General features: G+C 35.5%; 1 long non-coding RNA gene across 1 annotated transcript; it reads right to left on the bottom strand.

The window, feature by feature from the left end:
* Positions 1–691: 691 nt before the first annotated feature.
* Positions 692–3,567, bottom strand: LOC135418549 (uncharacterized). The gene is made up of 3 exons (XR_010432539.1): positions 3,161–3,567; positions 1,312–1,411; positions 692–953 (listed from the first exon to the last, which is right to left on the bottom strand). It is a non-coding gene; the product is annotated as an uncharacterized LOC135418549 (long non-coding RNA).
* Positions 3,568–14,114: the final 10,547 nt, after the last annotated feature.

The raw sequence follows: 14,114 nt of genomic DNA on the forward strand, positions 1-14,114 counted from the left end.
TGTGTCAAGGGAGGTTTAGATTGGCTATTAGAAACTGTATTTCTTTCATAATTCTTTTACAATTGAGAATAGCCTTTGATGTTTCATCTTCTCAGCTCCTCGGTAAGTTCTTTTGTAACTAACAAAATGTAGCACATTTCTTTCTGAGTAGAAAGGCTGGAAAGCAACCTTTTTTAAAAAAAAGAAGAAAACAATAAAAGTTATGCAGATAAACCAATCAATCCTAGTGTATTAGAGAATATTAAATGGCCTGCCAACACAAAATTCTCCAGCATTCAGTTTCAGTAAAGTTCAAGATGTAAATGTCAAGGAATAAAAATAATTCTTCACAAACATAGAATGTATAAAACTGTATCTAAGTGAACTGTCATCAACTATGACAATTTTGGATCCATTTGTAGGAAGAGATGAGGTGAGATGACAATGAGGTGAATTTAAGAAAAAAAACCCACAAAAACTAATTCTGTTGGAAACAGTGTAATATTGCATCTCACTTCTTAAAATATACCAATCACAATGATAGAATTGAGGGGAGAAGCAACTTGATCCACTGAAAACAGATCAGAGTATCTGATGGTTCTTCTGCTTTGTGTTCCTTGCTGATACAAAGCTTTAGAGAAGTTTTGCTGTCCATAGTGCTTGAGCAGAGTTTATTGAGCCCAGAATTCTTCTCTAATGAGAAGAGAGGAGGTTTGAGGCAGAGCAAAAGAGCTTGGCTTTATTGATCTATTATATAAAAGTAGCTGGGACAAAAAGTCTTCCTTTAGTGCAGTCAGCTTTCCACTGCCAAAACTTTTGCTGATCTTGCTCTTGACATGTTCACCTTTTGTAACTTCTGACTCCTTCCATTTGGATCCTTTCCTCCAGATACTTTCTCATGCATTCTTGCTCTCCTCTCATCCGCTTCCTCTTCAGACACCATTGACCCTACAAGATACCAATTCTTGCTGCACCTGTATAAACAACAAGGGGAAGTCAGCTCCTCCTGCCCCTCAAATCCCCTCAGAAAATGTAAGGCAAATCTTCAGATTCAGTAACTAGGATTTTTGATAGTACACCACTTCTAGGTAAATGGATTTCTGATGAAGGATACTAAATGTAGTATCTACAGAATATGCCATATAGTGACCCCTAAATAAATTTTAACATAGTTTTGTGAGTTGTACCTACTCACATATTAATCTGATCACTTTCAAAAGGATGACCTTATAATAAAATACATCAGGTTCCATTATACTGCTGTTCTTTTTCAGCAAGACCATTCAAATAGTGCTCAAAAGAATTATTAGGTGAAGAGAGACTCGCTCTTACATAAAGAGATGAGAAGGTGTGGTGCTGTGCTCCCCTGCCCTGCTTTCTGCTTAAGCAACAGCTGCTGGTCCTGATGGCTGCATCTGGCTTAAACTGAACTCTGGAGAGACAGATAACACAATAGCTGAGGGCTACAAATCTTACTCAGGTGCTGAGGGCTAGTTGAGCAAGCACCATCTGGAATATGACTGGTGTGCAAATGTGACTATAATTCAGTCATCTTGTTTCATAAATAGTGAACAGCCCAGAGCCCACTGAGTTCTCCTGCATGGTGGCAGGCTGTATGCCAGGATCTCTTCTTGAGTAGGGATACCTCTTAAGATTACTTCTTATTGTGTCAGGTACTGAATAAATGACTTGGAAATAATTGCACTGAAATTTTGAAATCTTAGATTTCAATACATAATCCTTAGATATAAACCGTTGACAAAGTTGGCACTAAGTCTGGATTCAGCCGCACCTAGACTCCACTCTGGGAAAGAGTTCAGAACTCAGGGGTGTCCTTTCTGAACCTCATGTTTCATCAGGAGGGTCTCCCTAACAGCTTTGTGTTCTATGCAGTAAATAATCAAGTGTACCTTGCCATGGAATCTTTTTAAGCCATTAACCAATTTGCCATTGTTAACTCAGTGTCTTATATTTATAAAATATATTGTAACTTCTCTCTGGTAAGTAAAGTGCATCACTGTTTCCATGACAGAAAGGGTTGGCATAACTTCTCAAACAACAGTTTAGAGACAGGCCACAGGCAGGCACATCTACAAGATAGCTCAGTCTCCAGGTTGAGCCGAAATGGGCTCCTGGGCCCATGGGCAGGGGTGCAGGGAGGCTGAAGGGGAGAACAGTCATAGTCAGTAAAGCCTGTTAGACACTACAGGGCCTTGAGAGTTTGTAGGGGGAAAAAAACCAAACCAAACCAAACCAAAACTATCAAAAAATCAATCAGTTCTTTCCATACAGAAGATACCATTTCCATATCAAATTACCTTAGCACAGTCACTATTGGATCATTTTTCCTAACTCACCACCTTTTTCTGTGCAAAAAGCAAGGAGGAAAGCCCCCAGATGTGCTGGGTCAGGCACAAGGAGGGAATGCATGGACCATGTACTTCATCTGTTTTATCAGAGCATGAATTAGCTTTACTGTTTTCTACCTTTGTAGGATGGGAGGTGTAGTTTCACAAAAAGGGACATATATAGGCAAATTTTCCATGCATTTTTCTTGAGTGTGGTTTTATGAAGTAAATATAAAGTTCAGAGAACTTAGTAGCAATGATATCAAATGAGTGGACTTCAGAAAGTGCTCTTCTACAACTTGTTAGGTAATGAATCTCTTACCTTCTCTGGCTAATTCAGATCATAGCGGTCATTAGGCTTGAAATAAGTTACAAAGGAAATACCTCATAGAATTGCATTATAGCTCAGTCAGTGACAATTTTGGAGAGATTAGATTATGCTTGAGAGAGCAGAACTTTATCTTTGTTGCCTTAAAAGTTATTCTCCTCCAAATAAGTTAAACCTTTTTGGTCTCTGTCTTTACACTGTCCATCTTATCTTACACTCGGTAAAACTAGAAATTGGGAAGTACTTTTCGCTTTTTGTCACTCCTTCAGCATAATTTCTCTTAGAAAGGCATAAGAAAGGGTCCAAAAAGTGGAGAGAGATCTTCATTACTTTGTATATTTTCAGAGTAGCAGGTGCCATCCCTCAAAAAGAAGGATCCTCCTAAACTCTGTCTGCACCTACTGTTAGCTCTCATGTTTACTAAATTGAGTAATTTGATACCACCAGCATCACCTCACTATTTGCCTTCCTTTCCAGATGATTCATACAAACATTTAATATAAACCTTGGTTGTAGCACAGATATCTGTAAACACCCTTTTATAAAAATTGATCATCTGCTCCTACTATCCTTATCAATCTCTTAAGTAATTACTTATCCTGCAAGATCTTTCCTTAGATAACTGATGGCTGTTTCCTTAGATAACTGATGAATGAACTTGCTGAGTACTTTTATAAACTCAAAGATTGTATCAAATGACCCTACCTTGTCCGTGTACTCCCTGACTGAATTCTGGGGTCTGACCTCACAGCTGATCCTTCTGTGAGCAGGAGAACTTCCGCAGGATTATGACCCAGAGCTATCCAGTCTAGAAATCATGTTGACTATTCCTCAATTTGTTGTATTTATACAAGAGTCTACTAAGTACATTAGTAATGTACAAGCATCAGTCTTACTTGTTTGTGGTTTCACAGGTGGCCCTGTAAAAGAATTTCCACATTTTTCATTCTCCAGTCTTGTCATGACAGAAAGACTGCTCTGTAGACTAAATATGCACACCATAACCAGAAGTTACAGACCACTCCTATTTTCTCCAGCAGTCTTTCTTTGAATTCCTTAAGAATTCCTTTAAATATAATATCTTCTTCTTGTTACTGCTCATTTTACCTGTTTACCATACCCTCTTTCATAGACATTCTGACTTGAGATAAATCATGACAAAATTTTCAGGCTGCAACTAAAATTTTAGTTTGCATACTTGACTCACTATTGACCTTTTTGCAATATCCTCTACATCACATCACTTGTTTTTAGTTTGTTGGGTTGTTTTGGGGGTGATTTTTTGGTGTTTTTTTCCCTCAGTGTTACTTGTTACTTGGTATCCCATTGTTCTTGATCCACAAACTTTCCCTCTGAAAGCTACTTTTTCTTTTTAGCATAGATTCCATGTACCAACACTAGGATTATAGTTCCAAAGAAGTCCTAAACTCCTTGTTTTCCTGGTTTTTTTTGCATGTGGTGCATATGTTCCCTAGTACCTGGGGTGAAATTTGACTTTTTATTACCATAGAATACTTTCATACTAATATTTTGTTTTGTCCAATTACTTGTGAAATACAATTGATAGGTATTATTACTAAAACTTCTATTCTACTGTTGGCTTGAAAACCTAACAACTGTCTGGTTTTCTGCATTACAAGTCTTGGTGTCCATGTCCAAGGAGCTACAAGAATGTATAGGGCTTGTTAATTAATTATAGTGATTCTTTCTGCTACTAAAAATTAGCAGAGGATTCTCACACTAGGATTTATTATTTATACTACATTTTACTGATAGGAATGCTTGTTATGTTAGCAATCCATTTAGTAGGAAAGAACTTAAGAAAAAGTTATTATTAAGGTGTCTTCAGTCATTCAATTTTTCATAGTATTTCTTGGTTACAGATTTTTTTTGCATGTTCCTATGTTACCATATCTATTCATGATCTTCTTCTAGGCTTCACAGGCTGCTGTATTTCTCTTATTAATTTCCCTTGCATCTTTGTTTTTAGTAGACCATTGAGAAACAGATCTTGAGATCCATGTGTACAGATTCATGTGTACTATGAATGTACATAGGCAATTTGACTTTAGATTCAGTCAACAGCAGACAGCACTGAGAAGAGAGGAGGTGCTTGTGAGATCTAATGGGATTTTAACATACTCATCTGAGAATATTTTTATATGTGACTATAAGATTTAACTCTGTAGCACTCCTCTCACTGAGCATCTCTCCCTTGTTCTTGGATTTCAGCATCAAAATAAGTTTCAGAATGAAGTCATCTGAATTTTCTAGGTAGCAAAGAAACAATGCAAAACTAAGAACAACTAATTGTTATGCCGTCCCAGAAGAAGATAGGCCACATAACCACTTAACATGGTTAGCACTGAAATGGAAAAAAATGAAAACAAAACCAAACATACAAAAACCCAAAAAACCAAAACCAAAACCACTCCTAACATTAATTATGAAATTAACTATGAAAATGGACCTTGACTTCCTAATTTTTTATAGTAAGGTCATAGCATGAACTTAATTAATGTGATTTCATCCCTTGAAAACAAGAAGAGATGCAGAAATAATTCTTTAATGTGAAAAACGTACATAGGAAGAACAAAATAATCTGTCTTGTTCTCTTTTTGGCAAGCAGTTACTGGCTTTGATCAATGCTAGGAAACAAAATGAGTAAAAGCTATTACATTTTTATTCTCTATTTTGTTAAATTGATGAAAATACATATTTCATCTTCTTTACATCTGGTACAATTATGTTTTTACAAGAGCTCCAGGAATGCTGTCAGAAGATGACAGAAGTACTTAATCTTTGGCAATTTAGGATGTGAATATTTTGATAGCCTTTTTTCAGACCAGATTTTACAGTTAAATGTGTGAAAAATATGCTTTTTTTCACATATTTTATTTCCAATTTCTGTGGGTTGTAGGTTCAAGCCTGTAATGCTTTAAATAACTGCTAAAATCCACAGAACCCTTCTACATGCATACAACTCGAAGCAAATGTTTGATCTCTATTTGAAATTAAAATTAAGAATATGTTGAAGAGTTCCAATATATGTAGTAGCAGAAGGCTGTTGTAAAGAATTCTCTACTTAGGAGGCACCCAGAGGCCATATTTGTGACCGCAGTAACTCAGCAACAGAAGTGAGAGTCTGAGCTAGACATTGTCTTCTTTGGATCACTAAGATTTACTTTCCCAGGGTACTGTGCTTCATTTGTGTAGTAGTGGGTTATCAGCCCATGATTCATTAAAATCTGAGCTGCAGCTACTATTATTCATATCTGTTTGATATCTGTTTATTAATGATTTCTAATACCATAAAACTTGAATTTGATTGGTTTCTTCTCTACAATTCCTACAGTTCTAAAAGAAAAATGGTGTGTTTAAAATGGTGTGTTTCCCCATAACTTTCATTCTTCAGCTCATTACAGAGAATTGCAGAGATCATAGAAGAAAAGTTTGACACACTCTTTTGCATAAACACTATTAAAAAAATGTACCAACATGAAAAAGAAAGACTGCTTTTGTTACTTGAATAAGAGTGATTTAAAGATCTTCAGTAATACCCTAAAGTGCCTGTAAGTCAAAATTATGTCCTGGGGCAGGAGTGTAAAGTTAGCCTGTTTTCTGAGATGTCCAAGTGAATTCAACAGTGCAGAATGTTTTTGGTTTTTTTTGGTCTCTGTATTTAAAGAAATTCTGTCTCTTTTCTAAATATTTTAAATATTATAACATTCTTTTGAAGTTTGAATACTTAAATTGGTGATGGTGTTTCCATGTTTACATCTCAACTGTGTAAATTGCATAAACTACCATCTTAAGATTGTTCCAAGACTGCATATATTTTCCTAGAAATATGAGCTGTCTTGACCAGAACATGTCCCTGAGAAGCCCTGTTCAATTATTTATGAACACCTTCACCCTTACCTTTTCAAAGTCACATTTATATTACTTATACTGTAGATCTGGTCTGTGTGTCTTATTTCTAGATGGACGACTTCACCTGTAGCAATATTCAAATTAAGTTTTATACATCATATTATCTATTCTGTCTTAATAAAATATTTATGTTGATGACTTTTCTGTGGACTTCAAAAGCAAAGCTGGAAGCATAGCTTGCTGAAACAGTGGCATCATTAATCTCATAATTAATCTTTAGAAAATCAAATTCAAGTGGCTAGGGGGGGGAATCTCTAAATAAAAATACAGTAACAAGTACAAACCAGTAGTAGAGTTAGCCAAGTAATTTCAGTAATGAAATTATCTAGATCAAAAGGACAGGAAATCCAGTAATTCACTGATGCTGGGCTAAACTTAATTTCCAAGTATGCCATGGCTTAAATACTCATGGTTAAAAGGCAGGCTGGCAGGAAGCATGGCCCAGCATCATCTTTGGATGAGTGACTTGGACCAGTCAACAGGCTCAAGGCGTTATGAATTTCCTTGACTGTCCTCTCTTGATAGGTTTCAGAAACACTCTCTGGATTTGTTAGCCAGTCTTCATACACCACCTCTGCTCTCCCTTCAGCCAGTTCTTTCCTCTAAGTGCCTGGTGCCTGGAAATATTGTATAAAGCAAAGTTAGCCCCTAAGAAGTAAAGGAATGAATGCCATAGATGCAAGCTTAATGAGCCAAATGTATAAAAAAATTTTGGTAGAAGCATAGGGTATATCTGGAAAAAAGTTATGCACCATGGTTCTGGATCAAGGCCACATGGTAAGTGATGTGTGGCTGCAAGTGTATCTCACTACTATTCTGCAGTCTGTGTGGTGTTGGTTTTGACTTAAAGAACCTAAATGATTTAGCAAGAAATCATTTAGGTGAATTTAGCAATATAAGATTCCCCTCCCCTGTAAGTACTACTACTATGGATAAAAGCCAGGCTCCAAACCAACAGATATGGAAAGAGGTGAAGATAAAGAAGAAAAGTTAAATGTTTATGGCTTACAAATTGTGATTAGTTTTGGTATTTTACTGAATAGTATGTTCAGTGTGCTTCATACTGTGCTTTTCAGCTTCAACTACACTATTCTGGACGGAAGTCTTTAACATTTATGCAATGTAAACAACTTTGTACATTTAAAAAACATCTGAATGTTGGGCTGTAACTCTTTCACCACAAAAATCATTCAGATTTGCTGTAATTTAATTTTTTATATGTGGTACTGCTGTAGGTATATTTTTTACCTGTCAGTATTCACTCCAGAAGCTTTATTTTTTGATGAACTTTGCTTTTTTTAATCCATTCTTCCTTCTTGTGATAATAATAACTTTTTGAATATAAATATCTATGATATTCCATTTGTACTGTTAAAAAAACTCCCAAATTTGTCCAAATAAATATTTTTTCCCAAACCACACATTATTAGTCATTTCTGTTTATGTAAACTATAGATATCGGACATAACTGATATATATCACACTATAATATTTTCTCTTAATACTTAAATATTAGTTTTTGCTTGTTCATGTAGATGCCTTGGTATCAACTAGATACTGCACTAGTTGAGATGGTGTGCTATTATCTTGGATAACATTTTAGAAGTCTTCAACACTCAGTTGCTCTTTTCCACTCTTTATAGTGCCACACTGACTTATTCTGAATACCGTTATTTTATCCTCTGATTACATGATTATATAATTTTGGCTTAAGCATCACCAACTATTTAACAATAGCCAATAAACCCCAATGCAAATTACGTTTAATGGAAAGAAATAAAACTAAGCTCTTGGAATCTGAATTCAATTTATAAGAAACTGTTTAATCAACAAGAATTATTTACCCGGCAATGTGTTTTTACATATTGGAAATCTCATCATATGGTTTATTATTCAGCAGAGCTCTTGCTGTATAGATAAAATCTGGAAAGACTATTTCTTCTAGGTAGGAAAGAATTATTGTATTATAAATAACTATGTATGGTCAATGGAATTTATTTTAATATAACTTACAGGCATTTTTGTTTCTTTTGCTAGCAAGTTCTCATCTTTTCAGAGAGGAGAGATGAAGAAAATCTCTGTCTCTTAGTCTCTCTTATGTCTAAAAGACTAGATTTGTGTCTTTACTGTGTCATGACTATTGCCTATGGAAGAGCTGTGAATGTCACCTAATCTAAAGAAATCACCTTGGAAGAAGTTAAACCTTAAAAGTAGCAATTTTTTAAATAACATCAAGTGAAATTTTTTACATATTTGGTTTCATCTCATTATGTTTAGCTGTTGGGTCCTGAAATAATGAGATAATTGCCACTGTCTTCTGTCATGCATATTTGGTTTGGGTTATATGGGAATATTTTACTTCATTTGTTTATTTTTATTAGAAATAACTTGACAAACACTCTATTAAAAACATTCTTCTGCATTCTTTACTGTTAATTTCATTTACCTATGATCTCTACTTTTTAATATGTCATTTAGGTTCCAGCTTAAAAATATTACTTGATTAATCTGTAAATCAGCATATAGAAATGGATGAAAATTTACAGCAAAAATGTTAGTTAAGTTGTGTTAAAATAGCATATCGAATCTTAATGATCCTCCATAATTTAAAAATCAAAAAGAGTAGGATAGGTGCTGTTGAGACAGATGATTTTTATGGGCTCTGGCATGGGAAAACTTATTGATAATTTCATATTATTTATAACTTACATAGGTCTTTAGGTACCATGTGACTACATATGGTACCTAAAGGTACCTGAAGTACTGTCTATCAAACTGTGGACTTACTGACTCAAACACAAAAAAGGTGGTATTTCTGATTTGCCTGAAGAATTCATAATTCAATATCTTCTTTCTCTGAAGAGTGATTGTGATTTGATATCAATATTAAATTATTGTGATGATAAACACGAGACTTACTTTTCAACACCTCTGAGAAGAGGGTTAGTGTCTAATACAATATTGACTCTTCCTGAACTGTACTTTTTCTCTTCATACTGACCTCAATTTTCAGAAATATTCCTTGTAAGAGCAGCTATATTTCTTGTTAAGTTGAAGTAAGATAAACTAAAAATGACTGAAACAAAATTTATGGTAAGAAATTACCAAATTTTGTTCATTCTTATCCTACAGATGCAGTAAAAAAGTTCTGAAATATCTTCAGGACTGAGTAGAATATCAAAATTTAAAAAAAAATCATAAATTCTTAAATTATTTGGAATTAGAAGCTGGAAATTAATAAATGCAGAAGTATTAATGATTATCATGTCCAAAATTGCCTAAGACATCCTGCTGGTACAGTTTTGTTTTGAGTTATTTTGAAATTCAGTTTGTGGACAACACTTTTTTGTGCTAATAGGTTAATTTTAGTATGCCTGCCATTTTTGAGCACAAGAAGTATATGGAAGACTCCCTTTCTACAAAAAATAGCATTTAACTCAGTTGTGGAACTTCCAGATTTAACAATTTTTTGAGTGCTACTACCTTACATAAATTCAAGGGTGGTTGGACCAGTTCATGGAATCCAGAAGGCTGTTAAATGTAAATACACTATTTTCATATCAGGAAGTCATTGAACTGAAAACTGGAAGCTGGGAAAATTATTCCAGGAAGGATGTGATACCTTTTTACCCTGCTTTTATGCTTCTCTGTAGGTATCTTCTTCTGAGCATGCTGAAGAAACACTGGCCTTACTTGGGTCATTGGCCTATCTGAATCAGTCTTATGGTTTATCAACAGAGCTGTAATCTTGAGATCTTCTACATTAGCTAACGGAGAAATACAGAGTAGTAGTAAATCATTCTCCTCTTCAGGTACTTCTATTAGAAGATCGGGGGTTATATTCTGTAAGAATGTATTTTGCATATAATATTATAAAGTAGAAAACTGTTAAGGCTCTGAACAGCTGCGTTCCACTACAGGTTGCAAAGGGAGGCATGACTGTGTACCTCAGGTCCTTCTGCATTGCTCCTCAAAGGATGACGCTTTGTATTGTCTTAAATTTCTCTCTCTTCAACTCACGATTTGTAACACATAATTTGCATCGTCAGTCTCTTCTGCACTATTTTTAAATTCCACCTTGAAACTCCTCTACATATTGCTTCCTGATTCCCAAATTTGCCTTACAGTTGAGTCCTTTGACTCCTTGTATCTTATCCATCTTAATAACCTCAGGCTCCTTAGCTTCCCTCTGTCTCATACCCAGCTCAGCATGCTGTTGGTTCTCATTCTTTCCTTTTTTTTTTTTTTCCCTGTGGGCTTCTAAATACAATATAGATCCTCTTCTTCCCAACATTTTATTTCCCTTTTTTTTTTTTTTCATTCTGTACTGGCAGCCTTCTGTCCTTTGCCCTGTCTCCCAGTTCAGCCCCCTAATTTCCCAGTGTTTTTCAGTGCACTCCTACTCCTTCACTGTTCCTAGTACACTCTGAAATAACATGTTATAGTTTCAAAAATGTATTATTTCCTCACATTTATATATATTTTTCCCCATTCTTCCGGTTTCTGTTTTTATCAGATTCCTGCAGAGTTTCAGGTGTCAAAACATACACTTCTGAAAATTCTGCAGTATCTGACATGAGACTGCATGAGACTGGCAGATACAATACAGGATCTACAGGAGATATGCCCTTCTGAAATGATAGCTGAACATCAAGAGCAGATGAATAGCACCACTTCATAGCATCTACAATAGCATTCTATTCGGTTCAGATATGTGTCATTCCCTTTGTGTCCTAATTACAGTTTATCTTTTGGCAGTCTTGCATTGCTTCCTGATTGCAGGCAAAAAAATTACTTAGAATATTTCTATGTTTTACTTCAGTCTTCACAGACCAAGAACAATCGTTACAGGAAACTTCAAGGCTGTCCTAGCTTTGGTCTGATGTGGGATTGGTCAGTCTGTAAAAGTCCCATGTGCTTCAGCAGTTTTCTTTGTTAAGCTCTGAAAAGTATCTGCTGAGCATAAAGGGTTTATATGCTGATTGAATTCATATGGATTTTCACAGGGATGGTAAGACACATTCCTCAAATAGACTCTGTTTGAGAAATGCCCCAAATGCCAAATCTCTGTTGCAAAGCAGAATTTTATAGCTGTGGCCAAAAAAGTTTTTCAGAGTTTATTTTACACATGCGTTCACCCACTTATGTATTTCCTCTACTTTCTTCTCATATAGTATTTAAGCGTTTAGTTTTTATAATAAGTCTATTTGAGACAGGTGGAAATTCATCCCTAAAGGTCAAAATTTACTTTTCAGTAACAAGTAACGGTAACAAAATGTCCAATAGAAAACTTCAGCAATATTGACAAGAGATAGCATTATTGAACTAGTCATTAATAAACTTTTCAATTTTGTCTAAAAATCACAAATGTGAAATAGCCTTTTTTAAAGGTTTATGAAGAACATTTTAAAAGTGTCTTTAATTTTTTTATACCTTTCATGAAGCAGTGTATTTTCCAGTAAAAATTAGCTTTGATTTCTGATAGATGACTCTTTTATCTATATTCTAGCAGAAAAAGTCTCTTTAAACAAAATACAGTCATGGGGCTTTTTTTTAGTATGAGTGGAGGTTTTTTTATTTGGTGTTGTTTGGTGGTTGGGTTGGTGTTTTTTCTTCACTCAACTACAATTCCTTTACAGAGATTACTTTAGAAAAAATGGCAAGTTGCATATTGGGTTTAGTAAAAAAATATGAATTGAATGATCTATTGCTCATGATAATCAATGGCTGAATCCCTGTTTTAGTAGTTTTATTGAGCCACTGAGATTTGTATATTTACGTGCCTGCCATTACAAATACTCCAGGATTTTCATTCCAAGAATAACCTTGTCATTCATCCAATTTTGATAAGTTTTCAGATGATTAAAAACTACATAATTGACACTAAAGATAGCCTCATAATTTTCCAAAATGAACCCTTCCCTACTTTTCATGCATTGTTAGTTGGATTGGTTGCTGTCATCCCAAGTATAATGAAATTATGTAACTGTAGAGAAAGTTGCGTAACATATTTAATTAAAAGTTGTCTGTGTTAAAATAATGATTGGGCCTCCTAAAATCCCCTCTGCATAACTTGCATCACTGCTTTCAAACAGTGTCCAAGTCTCACTTGCCATGAGAATTCAATCCTTCCAGTCCTTAGAATAATGAAACAACCTAGGGCATTTCTACATGAGATACATAAATTTAGCACTGTGGCAAGATGACAGTCTACCATTTAAAACAGAACTGTCACATTTCTATACTTCTAGGAATCCAATATGCTTCATTTTGTGAACCAAGTAATCTCAGAATAACTATATGGGTAAAACCAAGATTATATGGGTAAAACTATATGGGTAAAACTACAGGAATGTATCTGGATAGATAATCAGTGAAGAATAAAACCCACTCAAATTCCAGAGCAGAAATTTCTCAGACAACAGTTCAATCTCTGATATCCTGGCCCTGCTTCTCAAGAGAACCAAAACTCCTTACAAAAATAAACTTTGGAATTAAAATTCATAGCCCTACTGGATAACAAACCCCATGACTTCAGTAAAGGTAATGGTTTTGTAACCCATTGCCATAGCCCTCATCAAATACCAAACTCATTAATCTCTTTGTATTCCACAGTTTATGAACTCTCTCTTTCCCCTAAGAGATAACTTTTTATCTTTCCATCTTCTTCTCTATCGCTTCCATTTTCTTCCAGTCCTTTTCCTAACACTCACTGGTATATGAAATACCTTTTGTTTCAGAGATGCTGACCTAAAGATTACATGTTCCTCTAAATCTCTGCTAACCTGTGATTCACTGTTGGTATCTAGGCTCAAAATCTGAATCTATTTTATAACTGAGGAAAAATTAGAATTCCTGAAAGCTTGTCTGATTTTTCCAGTTATATTTTCTACTTTAATATAAGGCATTACCTCTGCCACGAAGCCCTGTCCTGACCTTTTCTTTGTCCAGACTTTAAAATAACATAGAAAGTAGTCATTGAGGCAGATTCCTAGGTCATATACATATGTTGCAAAGATACATATATATGTATATACATATATATGTATATACATATATATGTACTTTGGAGCCAGAGGCTTTGTCTATGTCTGATAGAGCCAATGAGAGGTGGCTCCAAGAAGGATCTATCACTGGCCAAAGCCAAGCCCATCAGCGACAATGGTAGCACCTCCGCGATAACATATCTAAGAAGGGAGAAAAACCTGCACAACAGCAACCAGAGAGAGGAGTGTGAATATGTGAAAAAAGTAACTCTGCAGGCATTGGGGTCAGTGAAGGAGGAGTGGAGGTGCTCTAGGCACTGGAGCAGAGATTTCCCTGCGGCCCTTGGTGAAGACCATGGTGAGGCAGGCTATGCCACTGCAGCCCATGGAAGCCCAACTGGAGCAAAGGGATGCCCAAAGGAGGCTGTGACCCTGTGAGAAGCCTGTGCTGGCTCCTGGCAGGACCTGTGCCCCCATGGAGAGAGAAGCCCATGCTGGAGTAGGTTTGCAGGCAGGATTTGTGACCCCATGGTGGATACA

This window comes from Pseudopipra pipra, chromosome 1 (assembly GCF_036250125.1).
Source record: "Pseudopipra pipra isolate bDixPip1 chromosome 1, bDixPip1.hap1, whole genome shotgun sequence".
NCBI classification, from domain to species: domain Eukaryota; kingdom Metazoa; phylum Chordata; class Aves; order Passeriformes; family Pipridae; genus Pseudopipra; species Pseudopipra pipra.